The following is a 16220-nucleotide window of genomic DNA, read 5'->3' on the forward strand; positions in this document are numbered from 1 at the left end:
ACTGCCTTTCTTATTCTTCTTTGGTCCGATCTCCACCCCCACCCCCCACCAGAGGCCACTGACAAGCTTATATATCTTCCAGTCTTTAATTGGGTCTCTATAAGTATTTCATTTTTGAAAGTTAGCATAATATTCATTCTTTGTTTTTTTCAGCTAATGAACACCTTTCCATCTTTCTACATAGGGAGGGCCCTCATTCTTCTCTATTTTCAGTGTATTCTATTGTATGATTATACCACTGTTCATTCACACAGTCTCCCACTGATGGACCTTTAGGGTTCTTTCCATTTGTTTATTCTTACAAGCAGTGCTGAAATGAATAACTCTGAACAAAAGTCATTTTGCACTTGTGCAAGCTTTAGGATCCATTCTTAGAAATGAAAATCTGGATCAAAAAGGGCAAACATGGGTTATTTTCGATATCTTCAACTTGCTCTCCAAAAAGTTTGTGTTCATTTCTTCTTCCTCTGTGAAAGATAGTGACTGTTTTTCCTTGCAATAGAATATAATATTAAACTTTTGGATTTTTGCCAATCTGATATGTGAAAAAATAACTTCTCCGTGACATTTGCATTTCACTTATCATGAGGGATGTAAAAAATATTTTCATATATGTAAAAGATTTTTACATTTCTTTAACTGCGAACTGTGTGCTCATTTGCTTTGACCATTTTCCTATCAGGTTATTGGTCTACAGTGGGCTGCCTGGTGCTTTTTCCTAATCTGTTATTTGTCTTATGACTTTGCATGTGTAGGATTTTGTTTTGCTTTATTTTTGTTGTGTAGAGAACTCCCCCCCACCCTTTTTTTTAACATAGTACAAAAAAATTATCAAGCCTCTCTTCATGGTTTCTGAATTTTGAGTCATAAGTTAGATGGGTTATTTTGGCACTTTAGACTGGGCTCTGGATTTGATGATTTCTAAGTTTGTGGTGTAGCATAAAGCATACTATAATAGGACACAGAAGGCTCAGGCACTAGGCCTACCTTGGCATTCCTCACTGGGCCAATGTTGTCAAGCTAAGCAACCTCCTTGGGTACCAAGCTACAGAATCAACTGACAACCACCCTCTTGTTTTTTGAATGTGTAAGCAGTTTATTTGAGAAACAGAAATGGCTTCATAGTTGAATAGTCAAGTTGATTCCTATTCATTGATTAAGAACAAATAAGCCTAAGTAATTTAATTGTGCGTCAGTGTATGGTGTACACCCACTGAGTGTATGGGTATACACCATACACTGGGTGGCTTAAACAACAGAAATTTATTTTCTCACAGTTCTGGAGCTAGAAAGTCCAAGACCAAAGTGCCAGACAATTTGGCTCCTGGTGAGAGTTCTCTGCTTAACTTGAAGATGGCTCCCTTCTTAACGTGTTCTCCGGCAAAAGAAGGAAGAGAGAGAGATCTCTCTTCCTCTTCTTATAAGGCCACCAATCTTACAGATTAGGGCCCTATACTTATGACCTCATTTAACCTTAGTTACCTCCTAAAAGACCTATCTCCAAAAAACAGTCCCATCAAGGGTTAGGGCTTCAAGGTATGAAGACTGGGGTACACAGTCCAGTTCATAGCAAACTGGATAAACAAATAACTCACTTTGCAATGCAGAAGCAAAATTTCTTTTGCTATGAGCCAAACACTGGTAAATCAGTTCTCCCAAGAACATCGGAATGGCAGTACCAGCACATAAGCACCAAGATGGGAATCATAAGGCCCTCTCTTAATTAACTTTTGCTTCATTTTTGTTTGGTTTCTTGAGCTGGTATATAAATGAGTAGGATGGAGAGTGGAGAATGTGTTCCCAAGAAAAGCAGCTTTAAGAGAATCTGACTAAAGCTTTGCCATGAACAGTGCTATCAGACCTGATGCCATGCACCTGCTCAGCTCTGCTCCAGGCAAAGATGCTGGAGGAGGCTGGCCCATCACCACTTCAGACTTTCTCCCTCCCCGGAAGCAGCTCACCTCCCAGCAGTCCCCAGTTCCAGAGACTCAGCTTTCAATCCATGTGACGGGCAGAAGAGCTAAATCTACAAGTACAGTAAAAATATTATGAGTCCTTCCATTGGCAAAATACAAATATAAAAATGTAACAACATACCCTTCATCCACTAATTTTATAATTCTTTTGAGACAAGCTGTAAAGTTTTTTCGCCTGGTTTTATTTCTCTTTCTTTATATACACACATAATGTTTCCCATTGTATTCTTTATGTTTACAGATAGTCTCTTTGCTCCATTACTTTCCTAAATCAGATGGAAATCACTTGCAATGTTTCCAGGGATAAACAAGAGTAAAAATGGGGAAAAGTGGCAAATTGTGCACCAGGGATGGCCCTTCGGCAGGCTGTTTTTACATGGTAGCCAGCTCTCTCCTTCTGAGGCTTGGTTGATCTGATTGATGTGAACTGATCTGATTAGATGGTGCAATGGCCAGTCGGTTGATAACTAGTTCATCAACATATATCACACTGTAATGTTCACAACCTAATTTGATCCTGACAGTTAACTGAGTAATTAAGTAGGTATTTTCACCCTCCCTTTTTTGGTAACTGTGGATGGGAGAGGTCTAGATATTTTGTATCCAAGGTAGAATTCCAGTTCATGTCTTGGGCCCCCTATCTTAATTGATTATTTTGGCTTCAGCTGCCTAGATTCAGCCTGAAGCTGGCTATAATAACATGGTTGACCAAATTATGTTCAGTCAAAAACTCATGGCCTCTGGCAGTTGCTGCAGAACAAGGAGCTTTGGGTCCAAGTAGATAGCTACACTAGTCATCTGCTCATGCGTATTTATTATCAGAATGATCTGATCAAGGTGGTCCGACAACATGTGTTTATATAGAACAAAAAGATAGTGAGGACCTGAATCAGTTAATGCTAGATTTTTGGTTGAGGTTCATACCTGCACTGAATCACTAAAACTTGGCCAAGGCTCTACTTCAATCTGTTGATGCTGGGATACTCTCCCAAGACACAAGAATGTTCTACAGTCTCTTAAATAACCAGGATTATGTTAGGGATGATGCTAAAGAAGGTGAAATAAAGGTGTCATGCTAAAGTGGGGGCATCTCAAGGAGTGAAAAGCGGGCCTAACGGGTGAAAGTGGAATGACACACATACATGTGTCACAGAGGCAAATAAAGGTGACACTAATATAAGGAAACCATGAAGAAGGCAGTAAAGCCTACAAATGATGGAACCGTACCTATGTCACTCTGTTCCTCCTCTCAACAAAAAGGTCAAGCATGGAATCATAGAAATTCAACCTTCAAAACTCCCATAGAGTGTAGTTACGATCTTTCTCATGATATTTGTCACACTATATATTTTTAGAGAATTTGAAACATACGAAGAAGAATGGAGCGTTTGTCCATATTCCTACAATCCATAATTAATCACCTATTTGGTATCTGGAGGGTCCTTTCTCCTAGGAACCAATTGGCTTATGCTGATCTTATCTTTTCTTTCTATAGGGCCCTCTGCAGAGACTCACTTGGGACCCAACTTCAAAACCCTCTCTCCCTTTAGAGAGAGGGAAAGAAGACATCTAACCATGCCAGCCTTATATCCTGCTCCTTCCCCTCAATGCTTGACATCCAGATTTCCAAACATACAGACAGCTAATCTGATAACCCCTCTGTGCCAATTAATATACTGATTAATGATGCTACTGTGCAAATGGTCCCCTCCTTTAGTCTCTCCCGTGTGATCTATACATATCAACTGTGATATGCGTTCTGCAGAATCTGATACTTGACTCAAATGAGAATACAGGTCACTGTATAGGTCAGGAGGGAATTCTCAGGGTGAGGCGCAGAGCAGGCAATCACTTGTTGCAGCTAACACTGAATCAGCTAGTTGGCCAGAGAGTGACATGCAGAGATTAAAGAGCCCTGAGACCCAACCCAAACTACCTATAGAGAGGGCCTGAGTAGTGCTGGGTTTAAGGTGCTTAGGAGCTGGGAGGCAAGCATTAAGCAAGTTATGGAAGTAGCACAACAGCTCTGGCCTTCTCTGAGCTTCACTTTTTTTGTAAGGAGGAAATGGTAACAGCTAAATTGGGTCAGATTTGCTGCAGTGGCTTGAACAAAATAACAAAGGCAAAAGCTTGCTGTGCAAAGAATTATAGGACACATGAAACCTCATGAGACCATCTACTCCATTCCTCGCCAAGCCAAGGCTTAAATGTGCCCAGAGAGACGTCTGCCTTTGCCACAATGCTAGGTTTGAAGATGATGGTCTTGAATTTTCCAGCCTCAGAACTGTGGTGAAAACTCCTGACATCATCACTGATGCTTCTGTATGTTCCTGGCTGGTAAGGTGGTGGTAGAATAAAAGGACAGCTCTACACCTGCTCCAGATGATTTCTGGTTGAGATTTGGACATTGCAACCAGGTTGGAAATGAACAATATACTAGACATGTTTTTGCCTAGACTTTAATATTTAAATTTCATAAGTATGATGAAGGCAGATATTAGTTACAGAAAGAAAACTGAATCTTAAAAATGTTAAATAGTAGCCCTGTGGTCATGCAACTAGTAAAGGATCAGAGACAAAATTGAAATCTGGACCTACACAGCCCCGAAGAACTTTCTATTACACCAAGTTATCACTGAGATGCAAATGAATCTGGGAAATTCACAGATGTTTTTCTTTAGGTCAATCTCTATAAAGATCATATTATGCATATGATATTCACCCAAAGCCTAAAGACAACACATGGGTGGAATGGCAATTCATCATTGCCTTCAATAATCCCATCCACTCTCAGAATATCTCCCACCTTTTATTTTTTTCACTCTTTAAAATATCTGTGAGTTTAGGGGTGCCTGGGTGGCTCAATGTGTTAAGTGTCTGCCTTTGGCTCAGGTCATGATCTCAGTGCCTGTTGAGGACCCAGTCAGGATCCTTGCTCTGTGGGGAGTCTGTTTCTCTCTCTCCCTCTGACCTTCCCCCCCACTCCTATGCATGCTCTCTCTCTCTCTCTCTCTCTCTCTCAAATAAATAAATAAAATCTTTTTCAAAAAAGCAAAAAACATTTGTGAGTTTAAAGCACAAAACATAAACATTAAAGGTGGCTCAAAACACACCCCTAGTTCCCTCATCACAGCGAATAACTACTAAGCCTCCACCCAAAACTTTTCAGTTTTTTGTTAAATGACAAACCCATGTCAGCCAGGGGTCTCCAGAGGCATTTCTTTGCCCTATTCAGAACTAACACTGGATCACTTCCAATAATTGTTTCTCTTCCTACCGTTGATGAAAATCAATGTGTTTCCTGAACGGTGAGGCCACATGCCTTAGTTTTATCTGAATCCAGTTTGCCCCTTCCCTTCCCCTCCCAATGTTGATTTTCCCAAGGAACCCCTCAAGAAAGAATGCTCTCAAGATGTAAGAGAAGTGCTCTGAGTTGGGAGTCCAGAGAGTGTTCCAAGAAATATTCTCACATAATTCACTTTCCCTACTAACCAGAATAGGACTGGATGGTGTTCTGTCATGCCCACTATAAGAGGTATACAGAGGAGGGATTTAACACTCTTATGTGAATAAAGGGCTGTTATTAACAGTATAAAGTGAAGTAATTAATACAATTACTAGTTTTTCCTTGAAAAACTTGAGCTCAGGGAACATAGCAGAAAATAGGAAAATATTAAGTGAAGAAAGAGGCTGGGAGTGGGTGTGGAACATGAGAAGCTACAATGGGAAACCCCTGGAAGCTCTAGGTGTTCTCTGTGGTGGTTCTCATGTTGCTTAAAAATCTTATTTTCAATTCTGGCCAGAACCCTAGAGATTAACTCGTGATTTGCCCCATAAAACTTTGCCAGAAGAGATAAGTCTTCAACTAACTACTGGTTATATTTACTCTAGAACTAAAACTTTATTCTAGAAGTAAAACTAAAATTGATATTCCCCATTTGCCAATTTTAGATCCTAACCTAAAGTATAAGTATTAGGTACTCATTCAGGCACAAACTAATATTTTAACAGGAAACCTTTGGTGACAATATCTTAACAAAATTAAATCAGTCTATGAATAGTCATTTCATTTGATGAGACATATAATCTGGGCTAGGAAGGGCCCTTTAGTAATACATATTCTTCCTTGCTAAAGAACCAGTCAAAAGAAAGAAATGTATACTGACTTTGGAATTCAAGCACAACAAAACTTTACCTCTGTCTAATGTGGCCATTAAAATACGAAGTCATTATTACTATGCTATGAGCTTATTGAAGTACAGGAATATTAGCATGACATCCTGAAGAGTCCTGATTAATTAGAAGTAGGTTACCAGTGAGTAAAGGAAACCCTAAACTAACAGAAACTGCAAGACACTCATTTCTCATGTAAAATTTCAGTAGATGATTTTGGACTGGTGTAGTGCTCCAAAGTGTCAGGCTCTTTCTACCTACTTGCTTTATAGTGGGTTGTCTCAACCACATGGTCCAAGATGGCAGCATCTGTATTCTAAGAATTAGAAGAGAGAAAAGGAATGTCAGTAAAGACACTCTCTGAAATTTCGTATTCTGCTTTTGGTACCATCACATTGGCTAGAATAACTTGACTACACCTGGCTGCAAAGGAAGCTGGAAGTACAATCTTATACCCAGTGTTCATCAAAAATACTACTTTTTAAAAAAAATACTATTGAACAAATGTATTATTATATTGGGGACTAATGGGTGAATTGATATCAAAGCACAACTAGCAATATCTACCACAAGTCTATTAAGAATTGGGGAACAACTGGACCAAAAGCCATCATGTGTTTCCTATGTGTATGTGGGTGGGTGGGAGGGTATGCTTTTTTAATATATTTTCCATAGAATCTAGTATACACGTTTCCTCACTGAAGCACTTCCAGTTACGGACAGGACTTGTATGTGGTGAATGATATCTAGAGAAAGGTAGGATGCTGGAAGAGCTATTACATGATAAAAATGGGAAGTATAATGGTTTTGCAGAAGACAATGGCTTCAGTGATAGGCTTCTGGGAAGCGTTGAGATTTGAAAAAGACCCATAGGAATGCTGACATTCATAGGTAGTCAGAGAAGAGTATGAAAAGACATGGGAAGCAAGATCTCCCATGGGAACAACATAAGATAAGCAATGTCATAGAAAGGAGGGTAGGTCCAGTTGGAGTCTAGCAATATCCCTGTTACAGTGTGTAGGACAAGCATATTCCATTTTTACTTTCTGCCTTTTCAAATATTTATTTATTAAAAATATTTCATTGGTGCCCAATCTGCACCTAATACCATGTTAAGGGTCATGACTCCATTTAGAACCCTTCCTCTGAAAATATGTAAACTAGTCAAGTGAGGATGTTAGGGGAATGCGTAAAATTATAAAATGTTTTGTTTATAAAATCAGGTAAAATCAAGATAGGAAAGAGCTGAGAAATATAGTCCAAAAAAATCAAAATTGATAATCTGAATTAATCAGATAAAAGAAAAGGGCTATGAGGTTAAAAATAAATAATAAAAGTCTGACTAATTTAGTTAAGTATTCGCTCTTGCCTTTTGTCTCTGGAGTATGAAAAATAATATCCTTCTTGCCTTCCACCTTTCTCTTCTTTTGCTCCTTTTTTTTTTCTTTCTCCACATAAGTACCACTATTAGACTGTAAATTTGAGAAAAGCCAGGATTATATCCATCTTCCTTGATGCTCTACTTCCAGGGTACAACAAACTGAAAATGCAAAAGCTATTTGTTGAATTGAATTGAAACTTTATTCACTAATATGACCCAAAGCATCTCAGAAAATTTACGCATTCAGGTCAGTGGTAAGAAGATCCAGTATATGGTGCTGGGGAAATTGGACAGCCACATGCAGAAGAATGAAACTGGACTATTCTCTCACACCATACACGAAGATAAACTCAAAATGGATGAAAGACCTCAATGTAAGGCAGGAATCCATCAAAAATCTAGAAAAGAACATAGGCAGTAACCTCTTCAACATCAGCCACAGCAACTTCTTTCAAGACGTGTCCCTAAAGAAACGGAAACAAGAGCAAAAATGAAGTTTTGGGACTTCATCAAGATAAAAAGCTTCTGCACAGCAAAGACAACAGCCAACAAAACTAAGAGGCAGTCCACTGAATGGGAGAAAATACTTGGAAATGACATTACAGATAAAGAACTGGTATCCAAGATGCATAAAAAACCTCAAGCTCAACACCCAAAAAACAAATAATCTAGTCAAGAAATGGGCAGAAGACATGAACAGACACTTCTCCAAAGAAGACATCCAAATGGCTAACAGACACATGAAAAAATGCTCAACATCATTAGCCATCAGGGAAATACAAATCAAAACCACAGTGAGATATCACCTTATACCCATTAGAATGGCAAAAATTAACAAGACAGGAAACAACAAATGTTGGGGAGGATGCAGTGAGAGGGGAAACTTCTTACACTGTTGGTGGGAATGCAATCTGGTAGAGCCACTCTGGAAAACATATGGAGGTTTCTCAAGACGTTAAAAATAGAGCTACCTTACAATCCAGGAATTGCAGTACTGGGTATTTACCCCAAAGATACAGATGTAGTGAAAAGAAGGGGCATATGCACCCCAATGTTCACAGCTGCAATGTCCATAGTGGCCAAACTGTGGAAGGAGCCAAGATGTCTTTCAATGAATGAATGAATAAGGAAGATGTGGTTCATGTATACAATGGAATATTACTTAGCCATCAGAAAGGATGAATATCCACTATTTGCATCAACATGGATGGAACAACTGGAGGGGATTATGCTAAGTGAAATAAGCCAAGAAGAGAAAGACAATTATCATATTTCATTCATATGTGGAACATGAGGAATAGGGTGGAGGACCACAGGGGAAGGGAGAGAAACCTGAATGGGAAGAAATCAGAGAGGAAGACAAACCGTGAAACTCTGGACTCTGGGAAACAAACTGAGGGTTACAGAAGGGAGAGGGTTGGGGGAATGGGGTAATTGGGTGATGGGTATTAAGGAGGGCATGAATTGTGATTAGCACTGAGTGTTACATGCAACTAATGAATCTTTGAACACTGTATAAAAAGCTAATGATGTTCTCTATGTTGGCTAACTGAACATTAAAAAACAAATGAGCAAAAAAACAATCTAGAGGCACCTGGGTGGCTCAGATGGTTAAGCCTCTGCCTTCAGTTTAGGTCATGATCTCCAGGTCCTGGGATAGAGCCCCCATGTCAACCTCCCAGTTCAGTGGGGAGTCTGCTTCTCCATCTCCCTCTGCCTTTCTCCCTGTTTGTGCACTCTCTATATCTCTCAAATGAACAAATAAAATATTTCTAAAGACCTAATATATTTAACCTGGTAAAATTATTTCCAATTTATGAATCATGAGCCTACACATAAGGGCATGAGAGACTACTTAACCCTTTTCAAAATATCATCTTTGGCTTGTTAGTTTACTGTATATTTGTTGTCTTTTTAATTAATTTCTGCTATGACTTTTATTTCCCTCCTCCCACCTGGATAGGTTTATTTTGCTGTCCTTTTTCCTCATTTTGATAGATGATTAGATCAGTAATCTTTCAGGTTCTATTCTTTTCTATTACATACATTTAAGACTGTAAATTTCATCCCAAGCTTGACTTTAACTGCACTCCAAAAGTTTCAATGTATTGTATTTTAGTTATTACTTAGGTCTAGCCTATCATTGTGATTCCTGCTTTGACTCATGAATTGTTTAGAAGTATATTGTTTAATTTTCAACATTTGAGATTTTAGGTTATTTCTGGTTATGTCTTTGCTATAAATTTCAATTTAATTTTTTTGTCATAGATCATTATCTGACTTTTAAAACATTTCAATCTTTTGAAATATGTTAAATCATGTTATATAGTTGACGTTACATGCATGTCCTTTCTGTATTTTCTTTTAAAAAAAAAATCACTTCCCATGATCAAGTGGGATTTATTTTCATGATGAAAGTGTGATTCAATATTTGCAAAATCAATCAACATAATACATCACATAGAAAAGAGAAAGGATAAAAATCATGTGATCATCTCAATAGATACAGAAAAATTATGGGACAGAGTAAAACATCCATTGATGATAAAAGCCCTCAACAAAGTAAGTTTAGAGGGAACATATATCAACATAATAAATGAATAATAAAAGTTGAAGTCAACTGGAGAAAAAGTCACATGAATTACTGGTTACTTATTCTTTGGGTAAATACCCATTAGAGGAATTACTGGATCATATGGTAGTTCTATTTTTAATTTTTTTCTGTATTTTCTATTGATTTGTGCTTTTATCTGGATATCTTTTACTGAGCTCACCTCCAGTTTACAAATTCTTTCTTCATTTGTATCTAATCTGCCATTAAATCTATTATTGAAACCTAATTCTCTGTCATTGAGGGTTTTTTTTCTTCTAGAATTTCTATTTCTTTCTTTCTTTTTTTAATGAGAAGTATGGATCTGGTGAAATTCTACAACTTTTCTTAAACATGTTAATTGCAATTATCTTACAGTTCATGTCTGACAATTCCAAAATCTGGATCAACTTTTACTCAATCTTTATTATCTCTTTTTTCTTTTATCCGTCTCCTTAGATGCACAGTAACTTTTGATTGAATGCCAGACATTGTATATAAAAATTACAGAAATTCTGACTGATATTACTTTTCTCTAGGTAGCATGCGTTTTTGATTCTTACAGGCACTTCAACTTAATTTAATCAGGCATTGAATTAATTTGGAGCTGGGCTTTTATTACTGTAAGGCCTAGTCTGTTTTTAATTTATCCTTATTTCTCCTAAGATGAGAGCCTTTAAGGATTCCAAATGAAAGCCTGGGAGTATTTACCAGACCCCTCATTCTTGGTAGGGCCTGAGCCATAATATTTTCTTCTCGTAAGTTTGGCTTCAGAAAGCTCTGTTTACCTTCTTAGCCTCTTAGCATGTTTTCTTCTTGACCTCCCAACCTCTTGCTACATACTGCTTAGGAATCATCATATTTCTCAAGAGGAAAAGCAGTGCAAGAGTTACTTGTCTGCATTGTACGTCTTTCTGGGACTCTGGCCCTTCAAGTCCTGGCTGTCTTGGAAGTTGTAAACTACATTTTTGTTTTCCCAGCCTCATGATATTGTCAGGCCCTACAACTTTTCAGAGTTTTAGTTATTACTTCCTACTTGGTTTCTCAGACTCTTGCTCTATTCAGGGCTCCTGAATCAACAAATGTCTTGAGGGAAGAAATAGTGCAGAATATCAGTCTTCCTCAGTACATTTTCCTTCTTTGGGAGATGCTGGCACCTCATGCTTTGGCTTCCTTGGTTACTCTTAAATGCCTTCAAACAAATGTTCTTTGTTCTCAGTGGGTGGGTAGGTATGATACAAGTCACTTTATTACAGCCAGAAGTAGAAGTCTGTTTATCCTGCCATGTAGCTAAAAGCCTACTGTAAGGCATCCTAAATCTTAACCTTAAGTTCTCCTTAGTCAGTAGATGTATAGAAGGGTAGAGAGAGCTTGGGAATATCAATAGCAGAATAGAGGAGAATATAGGTGGGGAGGCACGTAGGTATATGTTGCTGATAATCTGGTATCTGCCACCATAGATGGTGAGTAAACTAGGTATTGCCTCCCTTGGCCAAAATACCTGAATGTCCTGAGATGGCTTGTCCTCTCTTTCTTGGCTTCTCTTTCTTACCAAGAACAGAGTATCCTGACTCTTAATGTGTGTGACCAGGTAGGACTCCATGTTTCTGGCATTCCTTCTTCAGGGTGATAAGAGCTAGGTAGACAAATACTCTTATCTAGGCACTGCAGAAAGGAATTGCCAAAAAAAAAAATACAGAAAATAGTTTATGCAGAAGTTTGCAGAGGGAGGTATCATTTGCTAGGGAACAGTTGCTGCAAAAAAGAAATCTATGGCAAGCATAACCTCTAGCAGTAGTTGGTAGCCAACACATAGTTTGAAATTGCTGAAGTAAAGTGATTGTTTCTCCTCCTGATTGACCACCTAAAATCCACTGGGCAAGATAGAACACTTGTATTCACACAAATGACATAATTCTGCTTGTTTTAAGTGAACCAATTTTCCATCATTTACTCTTTAAACCTACTAAAAGCTGGGCCTTAAGTAGAAGCTATTTTCCAACATAAATGAAACAGTCTTTACAGTGTGTAAGAACTTTTTAAACAACTTCCCTCACCCTACCTCCTCAATTCTTCTGCTGGTGTCTTCCTCACCTTCCACAATAGGCACATTGATTTCCACATAAAAATTCAATCCTGCTCCAGGCCTCAAAGCAATCTGATTTAAGGATGAACTTAAGTAGTCTCTTTATTCTCCCCTTGAGCCAGTAGGGTGATGCTTAGAGCCTGGTCATTGTGTAAGCAATGTTGGAGCCTCTTAACATGCCGTGGTGCTAAATATTTTATTTCCTGCCAGATTGTCTATTCCTGTACCGATCATTGGACATGACTCACTGCCCCACCAGGGCTCCATTCTGACCAGAGTCAGAGATACCTTCTGGGACACCACCACTCTACAGGTATTCAGAAGACTCCACTTTTGTTTTAATCTCTGTTATGGTCACCATTTCTAAGGACCTGACTTAGAAGGTATCCTTTTGCCAGATCTGGTTTTCTGTCTTACTCTGACAATCTCTTCTTTCTCCCAGACCATGGACAGATCTTTCTTATGTTTTGCTACTCTGGCTTCACTACCACCATTCTCTACCTACGTATGGGCACACCCAAAACTTAATCTTTGACCTTTTATTGAAGTGGTGACTAAACATTTATTATCACTGTTGGAAGCTTGCCCTACATTATATGGATGATCCACTGCTTTTAGGGTGCTTTCCCCACAAACTCTGCCATACTTTCAGAACCAGACACTAAGATCTGACCCTTTCACACCTACCCTGGCACAACTAATACATATACAAATCTTTAGATAAGAAATATAATTGCCTTTTATCAGTCTTTTGTTTCACATGAGTGAAAAGATTTGGTCACCGTTTTCATAGGTAGGCACTCTTATTTAAAAATAGCATTACATAGATAAGCCTATGTTTTATCTTCTACACAAAGGTTAAACAAAATTAAATTTTATTAATTTGCATATTTTGTTTCTCTTTGTTTCTCTTGGTTTGAGACAATCACATTATGTATCACAACTCTACAACCATAAAGAGGTTGCTCCAGTGGCTAAAGCATTAAACACAGAGAGTAATAATCTTCAAAGGATGATATGTCACCACGAGTAGAATTCTGAGTGACATAAAATTATAATTCGTACAGAAGAAGGAAAAAGAAAATCTAGGTGGATAAGATAATGTGCAGACTTCTTCCATTTGCCTACTTGGCATTCATTATCTTACACCCATCATCTCACTATTTAGAGAGAAGGAATTGTTGAGAAATTGAGGACAAGGATGGAAAAACATGTACACGCACATAATATAATTGATGGAAGAAAGTTCCAGGACCTGATGGACTCCTTTTCTGTGTACATCAGTTTCTTCTAATTTTAAGTACAGATGACACAAATTGATTAAAGACAATATAATCAAAAATAATACTCATAATATTGTATATAATACTCATAATATTGTCTATAAGGGAACTCATTTACTTATAATACAGTGAGATGTTCAGAAGCTGACGACCTTGGTAAAACTAAGGGTCCACAAACCTGCAATTTGTCCTATGTCATTGCTTCTGACTGAACTTCAAATATTTTATATTCAGCTTTTCTGGAGACCTGAAACTAGAGGTTGCGAGTTCTTGTCTGGATTAAGAGTGCTTTCCAGGTTAGGATGGTATCTTACTTACCCTTCTTTACATTTCTCATAGTGCCTATCATTATGTACCCAGTGGCTTCCAAGATAGATGGATGGATGGATGGATAGATAGATAGATGGATGGATGGACAGATGGATAGATAGATAGATAGACAAATGAATCCTACATCTTTTCTTATGAATATATGCCATTACAGTAATTCATTTTGCTTTACAAAAAAAAAAATTTACCACTATTTTCAGAAATACTCCATATATAAATTTATGCTTACAGCTTATTCCTAACCCCTCAAAATATTTTTCTTCTACTTTTTCCCTCCAATACATCTTCTTACTATCAATTACTACAAGATAAAAATTAGAGTAATTGCTAAGATAATATCAATCTAACTGTGAAGCATTCAACCTTATTTTCTTTCCTTTGGGCCACAATTCAGAATTAAAATGGATGATCACAAAAACATATGCCAAATTATTTTCTCAAGGAGAACATCCCCAAATTTCCCTTCACAGGGGTGTTTGGTTGTTGAATATCTTCATTCTTCCTTCTTGTTTTTCTAGTTAGAGTTGGTCTATAGAGGGAACAACCAAGCCCTGGCAGCTATTTTTAATGGAAGGGCTCTGTGATTGCAGTCCAAAATGGTTTCTAAACCTGGCTTTGTCACCTGCATGAAAATTTAGGAAAGTCAGTTTATCTTTCTCCTTTTCAGTTTTCTCTCATCTTTAAAATGAATTGCTTGGTCCAAATGATTTCTAACGAACCTGCCAGCTCTATAATTTGAAGTCCCAGTGTTACTCTGATTCATTTAGTTTAGAAGACTGAAGTCAACAAGTTCATTCAATACTCTAAAGAGGTGATATAAGGAGCATCCAGGTGCCTCTGTGCTGTTTATTAGCTAGGCAATGCTGTAATAGAGCAGTTTGAATGGAGCCATGGTTAGAAGGGTGGGCTTTGGAATCAGGCTACTGGGCTTGGAAGCCTAGGTCCACAAACTACTGGTTCTGTAACTTTGAGCAATTTGTCTCAGCTCCCTCAGCTGGTTCAGTTTCATGGCCCTTGCTGTGTATTCATTTGCAACTGGGTTTGATACAAAAACATTTCTAACTACCTATCTAGTTTCAGTATCCATAGTACTATATTTGATATGAATAGCTTAACTAATAAGGGATCAAGAGTGACTCTGGATTCCAATCCCAGAGTCTGGAATAAACCCATTAGCCAACAAGCCTGGCTCAAATTAATGTTTGCTTGTGGCCATAATCCTATCATTCTAAAAGCTTCCCCCACCCATGATCATTAGGTATTTCTAATGCTTACATGCCAATGGTCAAGGCAAGACCCAATTCCAGTCAGCAATAATGGGCTGACAATTCCACAAGTTTATAAAATACTCCATGGTAAAACTGAGCTACCCAGGTTGGACACCCCAGCTTTCTATTTATGTCCTATGTTTCTTTCTGGGCAGTTCAAGTGGACCAAAATTTGTACTTGAACTACAGCTTACTTGGATTTCTCTTCTCAACTCTTAGTTTCAGAGCATCATATGGACAGCACATTTAAGACCATATCAGTCTCTTTCCTAAGAAGAAATCCTTTCTACATCTTCATATTTGTGGGCAGAAGGTATAGTTTGTATTATCTCTTGTATCTTGAATTTACTGGTTCCCATATAATCTTCTGTGCCAAAATTAATTACAAGTGCATAAGAGCAGGACAAAGTTGTGTACAGAGGATTCTTCTACTATTAAGAGCTATAGCTGGTCTTGGGTAAGAGGTTGAGAATAAATCACAATGTCTCTATTCTTCAAGTTCAACCACTAAGAAATGAAGGGGGAGTGACCACCTGATTCTAACATCTCACGGATCTCTTTCAATAGCCTGAAAGTTCTCAAGGTAAAGGACATTCTTAATCGTTCTTATATGCATAGTACTGAGTACAGGTCAAAACAGCAGGTTCTCAGTGAAAGTTTAATGACAAATACACTATGTATCTCCTAAACTCTTACAGCATTTAGCACAATCTTGGCCACATAGGTGCTTATCATGCATTATCTCATTTAACCTCACTTAATCCTCACTAATACCCTAAAAGAAGTGGAGTTGCTATCAGTAGGTCTGTTTTTTAGATAAAGAAGCTGAAGCTCGGAGATATTTTTCTCAGGATGAGTTAACCCAAGCGTGCCTAACTTCAAAGCTCAAGTTCTTCCACATGTGACAAGATGACCCTGTGCTGGGAATACATACGTTTGCTGAGAGTTTTAGCTCTTTATTCTAAACACACCTGGAGTGTCAGTCCAGCCCATTCCCCATTGTAGCCACATTCCCTGTGGTCCTCCTGAAGAAACTCTTAAGGCTGGAGAGTCTTGCGTGTGACAGCCCCTTGGCCTTAGGCATAGGTAACAGGGATGTACCTTAGATTCGTGGGAGGTGACTAGGTACTTTT

Source organism: Mustela nigripes, chromosome 8 (genome assembly GCF_022355385.1).
Source record: "Mustela nigripes isolate SB6536 chromosome 8, MUSNIG.SB6536, whole genome shotgun sequence".
In the NCBI taxonomy this organism is placed as follows: domain Eukaryota; kingdom Metazoa; phylum Chordata; class Mammalia; order Carnivora; family Mustelidae; genus Mustela; species Mustela nigripes.